This window comes from Apodemus sylvaticus, chromosome 17 (genome assembly GCF_947179515.1).
Source record: "Apodemus sylvaticus chromosome 17, mApoSyl1.1, whole genome shotgun sequence".
NCBI classification, from domain to species: Eukaryota; Metazoa; Chordata; class Mammalia; order Rodentia; family Muridae; genus Apodemus; species Apodemus sylvaticus.
Window position 1 is genome coordinate 1047419 of NC_067488.1, and position 12250 is coordinate 1059668.

Consider the following 12250-nt stretch of genomic DNA (forward strand, 5'->3'; position numbering starts at 1 on the left):
TTAGAGGAATGAGCACGGGAATGTGCTGGGTCTACTTTTTAAATATTTCACATAACAAGAACCATGTTGAAAAAACCCTTTAATAACTCACAGAGGTGATTCTTTGTGGAAGGCAACATAACTAGTAAAAGTTTAGAGGGATTGTTATTTTATGTTCATAGGTGAAAGAACTTGAAATGATTTTCTTTGTATATGTTTAACTTTTTCTTTCCTGTTTTCTTAAGCATGTGAGTTTTCTTTTTTCTTAGCATGTACCTATGTAGCCTGCGGTAGCCTGCAGTTCAAAATATCCTTGTCTTCATTTTCTGTGTTCTGAGAATACACACATGTATCAGCATGTCTAAGTTTTTCCTTGGTTTTGTGTGTGTGTGTGTGTGTGTGTGTAAGAGGAGAGACAGGAACTGGAAAGTATTTTACAATGGTAACTTTGATAAGAATCTGGCTAAGCCAAGAACTTTGGACTTACCAAAACACAAAGAACTTTGGACTTAACATGTGCACATGTTGCAGCTTGGACTTCCAAACAACTGAAGTTAGGGCTGTCCCTGATCCTGTTACCCCAACTGGGCTGTCTTGTCTAGCCTCAGTGGAAGAGGATGTGCTCTGTCCTTCAGCGACTAGACGTTTCAGGGTAGATTGGTTCCCAGGGGGAATCCCCCCTTTTCTCAGAGGAAAACGGGAGAGGACAGGACAGGGGGTGTGGGAAGGGGGGATGGGAGGAGAGGGGCTGCTGCGCTCAGTATGTAAAGTGAATGAATGAATGAATGAGTGAATGGGCCAAAAATACATGTACATGTGCTGCGAGAGCAGTAAAGCGTATTTCTTTCCCTGATACTGTCTTATAATGTCTAGACAATGACTTTCTGATGTCCTAGTTTAGATCATGCCCTCTGCCTTCATGATCACCTCCTGCTTTACAGTCCCTCAACCATTAAGGAAGGGGCCTTGCCTTGTTTTTGAGACAGGGTGTCATTTATTCTGTAGTCCTTGCTAAGCCTCAAAGTTTGGACTATCTTCCTGCGTATCCATCCTCCCTAGTGCTGGGTGATTACTAGCATGTACAAAATATCTGTTGAGTTGCTTCCCTTGAAGGAGTTTGCCAGTTCCAAGAACAAGGTCTCTAGAAGCCAGGCTCAGGGAGACAGACACCTTGTAGGGTAGGGTCCAGCCAGCCACAGCCTCTGTTAAAGCCCAGGCCTCGAGCCTGGCTGACAGTTGCACCACTGTCACCGCCCACCGGGCAGGGAGGGCTCCACTTGAGGAAGCCAGGCTTGCAGACTCGCTGGGGGGCTGTTCCTGAGGCCTGCCCTCTGGATCCAGGGCTCTCAGTGACCTTCCAGTCCCGCCCCCGGACGTGCCAGTAGACTGCAGCCTTCAGCCGCCGGCATTGCAGCTGCTGCTCCGCAGAGCCTCGTGACTAGGTGCGTGCGTCCGGGCGTGGGTGACCGCGGATCCCCCGAGGCGGGAGGGTGGGCTGAGGCAATCGGGCTTGATTTCCAGAGAGCTTCCTGACCAGGCTGGCCCTGGCATAGGCTGAGGCTGCCTGTGATCACACTGAAACCCAGAGGCAGAGCCCAAAGCTGCAGGTGCCTGTCTCTTCCTCAACGTTCCCCACCCCGCCCCTAAACTGCCTAGGAGTTCCAGCCCCCATCTGGAATTTTCTCCACTTCACTGATTTCCAAGAGGCTTGTTTACCAGGGTCAGGTCGTAGAGCTTTGGGGGTTTCTTTCACTTTCTATCTTGTTCTGTACTTTCAATTCTGATATAAAAGACCCCATTTTCCTGACTTGTCATACATAGTGGTACTCAATAACCAATAATTGACTGTGAAGTAGAACGGAATGAATTAAGTGGACAAATGCATAGGAAACGGAGCAGGGCGAGGGAAATATGTGACTAGCTCAGAGAATATGAAATGGAGACATCAGACACACTGCTTTCGACTCTGTTTTCTGAGTTAAGTGTTTCACAATCTCTGTGGTTAATTGAGAGGAGTTTGACTCTATGTAGTTGTTAGTCACTAGACTCCTGCACCTTATTATCCACACTGGCTGTGTTTGATATATTTTGCTTAAAACAAAATATACCTGAGCTCTTTCTTGCTTGTGTTTTATTCTCCCCCACTTTTGATTTTGAGTCATCTTTGTCACCACAATATTTAATGGATTTGCAAAGTACAAAGGTACATCTCAAAGAACGATGTCGCTGACTTGTATGTAAATCCAGACATTTCTCTTTAATCTAAGACGATGAACAATGTCTATTTTCCTTAGACAAAAGCTGGCTGAGTTGAAGATGAATGAAGAAAACTAAATATGTCACAGTGAGGAAAGTAATTTATTTGTGTGCATGATACATAGAGTGCTTTAATACTGTTGGCCACCGATGTAGTTCTGCTTCCTAAACCCCAAGTTCCACCCCCCCCCAAAAAAAACCCAAAAATAGTGACTTTGAATTGTCACTTATTCTCTTTAGATTTTAACTTCTCTGTGTGTGTGTGTGTGTGTGTGTGTGTGTGTGTTTGTGTGTGTACATGTGAGTGCATGGACCTGTGGTTAACAGATGTCTCTTCCTCAAAGGTTTTATTCTTTAAATTTTGGAGACAGCACATCTCAGTGGTCCTGGACAGTTGGGGGGAGGAGGGTTGGAGATTCAGCTAGATCTGTTGTCCAGTGACCTCCAGGAATCCACTTGTCTCTACCCTACTAGTGCTGGAATCACAGACATGTGCCAGTGGGTATTGTTACCCACTTATTTCAAGTCTATCTGGTAGAGTAAATGTTTTGTTTAGTGAAAAAGATATACTTTCTCAGGTACTTTTCCCAAATAGCCAGTTGTGGGTTCATGTGTCATTCAGCTATGAAATGTATAAGTTAATATTTATGGTACTCTGACCACATACTTATTGTTCATTTAAACTTCTTACTTATATTATTCTATTAATCCTCACCATAAACCTAAGAGCAAGGTACACTTGAAACTCCTTTTGACCTAACTAGCAGAAATAGTACTTGAAAAATAGGGAGCCAAGACTCAGAACATAAGCAGATAGGATCAATGTCTGCTGTGAAAGCCTGTGTGGTGTGGTGTGGAAGACTGGTTTTCATGTGTCTTGGAATATGTTCAAAATTTGAAATTGTTTCCATATCCAGTGAACTGAAAATGGGAGCTGAGGTGTAGGATTACTAAGGTGGATTTTGCTATTTTATTATTTTAAACATTTTCAGTCAGGGCCATCAAGATGGCTAGTTGGTATAGGCACATGCTGCCAACCTGACACACACACACACACACACACACACACACACACACACACACACTTGTCAGACAGGTATGGTGACTCACAGTTGTAATTGTGATAAGAATTGTTATGAGTTCAAGGACAGTGTGAGCAACCAAATGAGATAGTCTCAAAACAAACAAAACAAAAACTAAATAAGAATGTGTTAGTTCCACCATGATTTGACATTTTCAACCTTAATGCTCATGCATCCTAATACTTTTACTTATTCAGGGAATTTAAAGTAGGTGACATTGATGGCTTAGTGACTAGCATTCAAGGGCGCTGCACCATGAGATCTAAGCATTGTTTGTTGTTGTTGTTGTTGTTGGTGGTGGTGGTGGTGGTGGTGTGTGTGTGTGTGTGTGTGTGTGTGTGTGTGTGTGTGCATTCTGACTTTATATCTTTGGTAAGAGGCTAGTTGCCATCCTTCTAATAGTGAACACTGGGAATGTAAAATGGCCTTGCAGCACCCTTATAATTAATTGATGAGAGAGAGAGAGAGAGAGAGAGAGAGAGAGAGAGAGAGAGTAGCCTATAAAGTAAGTGGAAATTATTTTGTTTCCTATTGTCTGCCAGGTTTAGCCTCATGGAAGGCAGAGACCAATGGTCTGTGCCTGGAAATCTGAAAGCCCTTGACAGTTTGATTTAGCTCAGGAGGAGGGAGCTTTCTGCCCTGAGGCCGGTGTGATGGAGTAGACGTTCCTATTGCTCACAGTATTATGAAAAAAAGTTAAAGCAGAAACTTTTATTACTTGCCCTGGAGCTGGAGCTTTAAAATGTGCTTTCTCGGCCCCGACTCGTACTTCCCTAAACCACTTAGCTTTTAAAAGCAAGCAGTCCATTCATGGGCTTTCCATTTTGGATTATTATTCCTTTCTCTTTATTTCTGGGCATGTTCTTTCTTCCTTCATTTCATCATTTTTCCCTTCCCTTTTTTGCTACTTCTTTCCTTTATCCTTTTATCTCTTTTCAACCTTTCTGTTTTATCACAATTTTTTACTCTGTAGTTCAGTTGCTTTGGAGCTCACTATGTAGCCAAGGCTGCCTTCACACTTGCTGCAACCAGCCCAGGTTCCCGAGTCTCCAAAGTGCTAGGATTATAGGTATCAGTCACCACATTTAACTCTGGGCTCCTTTCTGTGATGTAGCAAAGTATAACCCTAGTTATTATTTTATTCAGCAAACATTAATATCTCAACAGTCTACTGAGTATGTGCTATGTACCAGATAAGGAATGGAATACTGAGTTTGAGAAGAGAGTGAACTACCACATCCTTAATTATACTCAAGTGTAATGCAGGGTGGGTGCATTGCCATGCCTGTAATTCCAGGATTCGGAAGGTACAGATAGAGGATCTCTGCAGCACACTACATAGCTTCTTTGTTTTCCAAATCTCACTTTGCTGGAAAGTTTTGGGTTCAGATTTTTTAACCTACACAATGAATAAGTTAGAGAGATGGAGGAAGATTCTGGATGTTAACTTTGGGCTTCTATAGGCATGAACACCTGCATATATACACATGCAAACAAAACATCTACCACACATACACATGCAAACAAAACACCTACCACACATACAATGCAATAAATTATTTTATTTTATTTTAGTACTGATATGGATTCAAGAATAATGAATTTCTAGTTTCCCTGTTTCTGCCCACTGTATGGATGAATTTACATGTAAATTCTCCTATGGGTCCTTACAATTAGACTGAGGGCAGTGCCAGGTCTAGACTTATTTTCCATTTCCAAACTAAGTTTTATATTGTTCAATGAGTAAAGGTAAGTGTATTTATTGAACATGAAAATCATGTTCCATATACTTTAAGAGGTATTTGATGATTCCAGGATTCAGTCCCAGATTATCTCCTTAATTCTTGATACTCAAATCTTCACATATTACACATATGATGCACAATTATCACAGGTGTATCTTACCTTAAGCAAATTCTGTACTGAGAAGTCTGACATCTTTTTACTCTATCTACCAATGAATGATCACTTTTATATAAAAAGGTTATCAGTGTCGTAAAAAAAAGTCATCTTCCTTGCTGAAGATCAAGTCATAAGAGTGTTTTATACTGGATATTCTCCATTCTGTTGAAAGCATAATTTGGCATTCACAGTCTTTAATTCACCATCCTTCATGAGCTTCCTTATTCCTCACAGAGTGCTGGCACTAGGAATCCTCCAGCCCCTAGCCTTCTCCCCAGAGCTCTTGACTCTGTTGGCCCCCAAATATCATTTGCTTTAGTTCTCCACTTTATGTGGTTGGCAGTTAGAACATACAGAAAAACAAGCAAGCAGGCAAACAAACAAACACAACAAAAAAAACATACTACAAAAAGTTCTAAGGCAAAGCAAAGCTCTGAGATAATAGATTTTGTCATGGACTAAAAGTCAGAAGGTTGAGAACTGGGAAGTGTGAAGGGGTGGGTGGGAGGACAGGGGGAGAGTAGGGGGCTTATGGGACTTTTGGGGAGTTGGGGGCTAGAAAAGGGGAAAACATTGGAAATGTAAATAAAAAATATATCGAATAAAAAAAAAGTCAGAAGGTTGTGAGTTACTGTCAGCCATGAGAGAAGAAAAAAAGAGGCACCTGAGTTTTAAAGTTTTCATTTATAAAAGAAGGATAAAAGTATCTATCTGCATCTGCTACTGATCTTTCCTGCAACAGTCAAGTGCAAAGGGATTCTTTGTAAGATACTATACTGATGTAGTCATTTCTATAAAGAGCCGGATACTGCTCCAAGAATCACACTGGATTTGTTTTTTCTCTCACTAACAGTTTATCATAAAATTTACCAAGTGTTCTGAAGGTTTTGTCCTAATAATAACCCCTTTCTTTTTATCTTATTCCCCCTCCAATTCCTCACTCAATGCAGAACCTTCCAATGCCTTTTTTTTATAAAATAAAATTAACCTCTCTGTTAGCACTTATACATCAGTAATCTCTTATCCCTTGTTAACAAACTGAAGAAGATGAGAATAGTTTGTAATTCTGTTGCTGTTAGAAGAATAGTTACCTGGAACAGAAAGCTAGTTTCTCCCCTGTGTTCAAAATAAGCTTTTAGTTTTTACCTACCACTCTCTGGTACACTTTCCCACTGCCTGGGAAATAAGAGGGTTCTGGACATCTAAACTCTAGTCCTCCTGTGTGCAGCAAGGATTTTTGCTAAAAAACAAACAAACAAAAATAAAACAAAAAAAACCAACAAAACAAAACAAAAAAACCCAAAACAAATATAGACCCAGAGTCATTTCATACTGCTGACATAGATATAAATACTTTTGTATAAGAAAGGGGTATTTGTGATCCTTTAATAATCATCTAGGAGACAGGCCTCCAGACACTCCTGTGAGGAATTATGTAGATTAGTTTAACTGAGATAGAATACACACATTAGCTGTGGGCAACACCATTGCATGGGCTGAAGTGACCATTTGTCTTAAGCTCTGCTGTTTTATGACTTTCTATTTCATGATGGACTTCATGCTTGAATTGTAAGTCAAAATAAACCCTTCCTTTATTTGAAACTCTCACAGAAAACTAAAAAATACATACATTGTTGGCAGATATGTACAGTTATTTATTTGTAGTGTGTAAAGTAGTGTTTGTGGTGTTGGGGGTATTCTTGAGAGTGGGAAGGTGAATGTAGATGTCATATGTAGACGTTGAGTTCTTTCATCAGTGACTATCTGCTCATGAGACAGGGTTTCTAGTTGAGCCTAGAGCTCACTGACTTGGCTAGACTGGCCAGCAATCAACCATGAACCCCCAGTCTCTGCTTAACCGCAATGGGATTATAACATGTGATATCATTTGTGGAATTTTCCTTTGGTGTTGGGAATTTGATCATAGGTACGTTTTACTGTAGTTGCCTTGTGATTGCCCAAATTGGTGGCTGCCTCCAACAGAAAGACCAGGGCTCCAGGGTCTTTACACTTCCACTCTACTATATGTTGGATTCAGTTCCCAGCACATTTTCAAAATTGTCATTTCCATGTTCCTGCCTGCAAAGGGCTCTGGTGGCTATTGTCCAAATGAGTAAATATTGACTATAACTCTGGATTTGTCCATCTCTTCAATCTTAGAATGTGTATTCACCCTTCAGTCCTCTTATGAGCTAAGGAAAGTATTGGTGTTCAGCTTGCTTAGTTCAGTTTGCTGTAGTAAGGACAGCAGCAGTGACTAGCAAGCTTTTTATGTTGGAACTGATGGTGGAGGTATGGTAACAATGAGTTTAAGTCTTTTGTTTGTCTTTATAAGATGGTATCTTTACATGTGACTTCTGATTTCTCTGATTTGATGTTAGCATTATGGAAGAACGCAGAACATCTTTATCCCTAAGACTCTCTTGTTGTATACACTTAACTACTCTTAATAAATGATAGAGGCTCATAATGTATATACCCAGTTTGAGGCTTTAAACATTTAAATTTTTCTCAGTAGTTAAGAGTACTTGTTGTTCTTACAGAGGATTAAGTTTTGATTTCCAGCACAAACATTGAGTAAATCATAGCCGTAAGTAACTCTAGAGGATCTGATGCCTTCTGCTTTCTAAAGGTACCTACATACATGTATACATGCATGTGTGTGTATATGCACACACATAAAAATATCTCAAAAGTTTTTTTTTACATTTTAATATTTTTATTTTCTATATTCTTTGTTTACATTCCAAATGATTCCCCTTTCCCGGATCCCCCCTCCCCATATGTCCCATAAACCTTCTTCTCTCCATCCATTCTCCAATCACCTCCCTCCTTTTTCTCTGTCCTTATATTCCCTTCCCATGCTAGATCAATCCTTTCCAGGATCAGGACCCTCTCCATACTTTTTCATGGGAGTCATTTGTTATGCAATTTGTGCCTTGGGTATTCAGGGCTTCTGGGCTAATGAATATCCACTTATCAGAGATTGCATTCTATGCGTATTCTTTTGTGATTGGGTTACCTCACTTAGGATGATATTTTCCAGGTCAAACCATTTGCCTAAAAATTTTGTGAATTCATTGTTTCTAATTGCTGAGTAGTATTCCATTGTGTAAGTATACCACATTTTCTGTATCCATTCCTCCTTTGAGGGACATCTGGGTTCTTTCCAGCTTCTGGCTATTATAAATAAGGCTGCTATGAACATAATGGAGCATGTGTCTTTATTGCATGCCCGGGAATACTTTGGGTATATGCCCAGGAGAGGTATAGCAGGGTCCTCTGGAAGTCTCATGTCCAGTTTTCTGAGGGGAATCAGTATCCCTGACTTCAAGCAATACTACAGAGCAATAGTGTTAAAAACTGCATGGTATTGGCACAGTGACAGACAAGTGGACCAATGGAATAGAATTGAAGATCCAGAAATGAATCCACACACCTATGGTCACTTGATCTTTGACAAAGGAGCCAAAAACATCCAGTGGAAAAAAGATAGCCTTTTCAACAAATGGTGCTGGATCAATTGGAGGTCAGCATGCATGAGAATGCGAACTGATCCATTCTTATCTCCATGTACTAAACTTCACTCCAAGTGGATCAAGGACCTCCATGTAAAACCAGACACACTGAAACTAATAGAAAAGAAACTGGGGGAGACCCTTGAGGACATGGGCACAGGGGAAAAGTTCCTGAACAGATCACCAATAGCTTATGCTTTAAGATCAAGAATTGACAAATGGGACCTCATAAAATTACAAAGTTTCTGTAAGGCAAAGGACACTGTTAAAAGGACAAAACGGCAACCATCAAATTGGGAAAGGATATTCACCAACCCCACATCTGATAGAGGGCTAATATCCAATATATAAAAAGAACTCAAGAAGTTAGGCCCCAGGGAACCAAATAACCCTATTAAAAATGGGGTACAGATCTTAACAAAGAATTTTCACCTGAAGAAATTCGGATGGCCGAGAGGCACCTTAAGAAGTGCTCAACATCATTAGTCATTAGGGAAATGCAGATCAAAACAACCCTGAGATTTCACCTTACACCAGTCAGAATGGCTAAGGTCATAAACTCAGGAGACAGCAGGTGTTGGCAAGGATGTGGAGAAAGAGGAACACTCCTCCACTGCTGGTGGGGCTGTAAGATGGTGCAACCACTGTGGAAAATATCTCAAAAGTTTAACAGTTTCACTTGAGAAAGATTTTTGATAACAGGGAGACAAAGTAAAATCAACATAACAATTGGTAATATTCTTCATATTTTCTCCATTGCATTTTTAGGCAGATATTAATGACCTAATGCTTACAGATTCACTTGTTAATATCCTCTTTTTATTCTTTCAATAAAGCACTGCTTCTTTATAGATCATCTGTAACAGTGGGCTTATCTCTTAGCTGAGAAATCTTTCCCTGGCAATGGGAATAACAGAAGGACATTTCAAAACAGTCAAGATTTTAATTCAGAGAAAGAACCTGGAGTCTGTTTCTAAAAACTACTGAACATTCCACTCTATGCTTTTAGAGATGGAGAGAACACCTTTCAAGTTATTTTTCTAATTCTTTTTCTGAATGCAGTAGCAAGATTGACAAGGGAAGGACTGATGTGTGCCCATGTGGGAAGAAGAATGCTGCCTTGAATGCACAGATGGCCCTTTAGATGTGGAAATTTACAAGGCTCAGGGAGCCTTTAAAAGTTGGATCTTTAAAAGTTGGGGCCAACAGAATAAATGGGAGGCTGTTTGCTGGCTTGGCATTGGAGCCTGTCTGGCACAAAACTACACTGTGAACAACTTTTAAAGCATTCACATAAGCATACATGACACTGGCTTCTCAAAATGTCCAATTAAACCCTTGTCAATGGAAGAAATGTTTGCTTCCTCAGGTTTGGCTCCCTCAGTGGCCTCTGTTACTTGCAGCTGAAACTCTTGTAAGCTCTTCCTCTATGAACTTGATCTTGTTGTTGTTCTGACAAAGATCCTCTTGAAAACTGTAAAAACTGTGTCAAACTATTGGTCATAGAGCTGGGTGAGGTAGCTAAAGAAAAATACTCAGGTGACAAGCACTTTCAAACCAAAGAGCATACTAGAGTTTTAATTTCTTTGGATTTTTAAAATTGCTTATGCTTGGAGTGCTTAAGAAAATCATTGCTTCTGAAAAAAAATGAGAGAATAGCAGTACTGACATATTTTAAATATTATAAAAGCAAAATTTGTTTTTTCAATGCTTTAACAAACATTTCCAGAAATATCAGTGGAAGTTATGTGTGGTATTTGTGGATCCCTATCTTTGCTGACAGAAATGCTAAATAATTGTCTGTAATGAGAACAGCAATGAACACAAAGATAGCAGAAGAACATAAGGACAAGAATCAAGAAACCTCTTGTTTATCTTTGGAAAAGTTGTACTATATTAATGGGGGGAAAAGACTAACCAAGTTCTGTATCTTTGTGTAAACTTTCTGATTTCCCTAGCACAAGTTTCCTAATCAATGAAATAGATAATATCACATCAAAGTATCAATGATTGTCATCAGTATTAAATAAAATAGTATTTATAAACTGCTTTAAATAGAAGTTAGTTCTTGGTAGAATCCTATAAATGTTCAATTCATACTAGTAAGTCACAAAAGACTCTTTGGACTGACAAGGTTTACACATTCCATTGTGATAAAGGAAAGGAGCAAATGATAGGGAAAATTCCAGATATTTGGTACAATGTGGGTCCAAAATTTTGTCCTGGGGATGGCTGATTGGCATTTCCTTCCTTGGATGAGAGCTGAGAAACAGTGTGTAGATGGGGGTGGGGCTAGAATTGCTTTGAAAATAAAGAGATACAAACCTCAGTTATGAAGAGAGGAGCTTTTTCTAAGCCCGAGGGATAGAAGGGGTAGGATTCAGAGCTTAAGGAGAGTGGGAGAATTTTGCAACAGCTGCTGTAGGAGAATCTGATAGGTATCAACTGAAGGTAAATATAAGGGTTGTCCAGCAAAACAGAGGTTACAACTTGGGTCAAACACTTAGTTTAAAGCAGAATTTGACATGGTGATATGACTGTTGGTGTTATGAACAAAGAAAATTTAATTTTTTTCTGAGAAAAGTGAAGGGGATAAGGAGTTAAGCCAGAAATAATTCTAAGATGCTCATGTAAACCTTGTTGGAGTAATTAGCAATCAAATGCAGTTGTGGATTATTCATACTCTGAAGTGGTGGTGTAGATAGATGGATTGTGGATAGACTGAAGGTTAATGCTCTTCCCTCAGTGAAGGTCCATCTGGTAGCTCTGGGTCACACATGTGCTGACAAATGGATGGATTATAAAGATGATGGAGATGGTTCACTTGAAGAGTTAACAGACTGTCAGGTTCTCCATATGATAACCATCTTTCCCTTTAGCTCAGTGACTTAACCCAGGTAATTTAACTTGTGGTTGTGAGATACTTTGATGGAGGAAAGGAGAGAGCTCAATGACACCACAGAAAAAGAGGTTCATGACCTGTGAAAAGAGAGGGCAAAGGTCAAGAAAAGCATCCTGGAAATGGTGTTACCCAAGCAAAGTTACAATTAAGTGTGTGGCATGAAGAGTGGTGGGAAGGGAGAGGAGAAAGCAAGAGGGTGGGGGGGGGGGCTTACTCAAGAAAGACAAAGGATTTCCTGGGAGGTGGGCACTGATATGAGCTGAGTGTGATTCTGGGTTCAGAGTCCAAATAGTCTGATATGGACTGATCTCTCTCTATTACTATATACCATGCCATGCCATGCCTGAGACAGTCTTTCTTCTCTATACTCTGAATATAAACTTCCAGTATCTCGTGGATAAAATTTACATCCTACTCATGCTAATGCAAACAGCTTCATTCTGTAACATCCATATCCTTTTAATTATGTTTAACTTTTACTTAGGTGTGGCAAAAGCCAACAGAAGAGAAGACACTACCATAGAAAAGATGGTTTCTTATAGCTCCACAATGGGTCAAATGGTAAAAATTCTAGATCAGAGCAGGAGAAGTAAGGGGAGGAATACAGTAAA

At 39.9% G+C, this 12250-nt stretch overlaps 1 protein-coding gene across 1 annotated transcript in view; it reads left to right on the forward strand.

The window, feature by feature from the left end:
• Nucleotides 1-1247: 1247 nt before the first annotated feature.
• Cpq (carboxypeptidase Q) overlaps nt 1248-12250 on the forward strand; it is a 566898-nt gene continuing 555895 nt past the window's right edge. The window contains exon 1 of the mRNA XM_052161283.1: nt 1248-1421. The gene's annotated coding sequence lies outside the window, so the exon portion shown is untranslated. The remainder of the gene's footprint in view (nt 1422-12250) is intronic.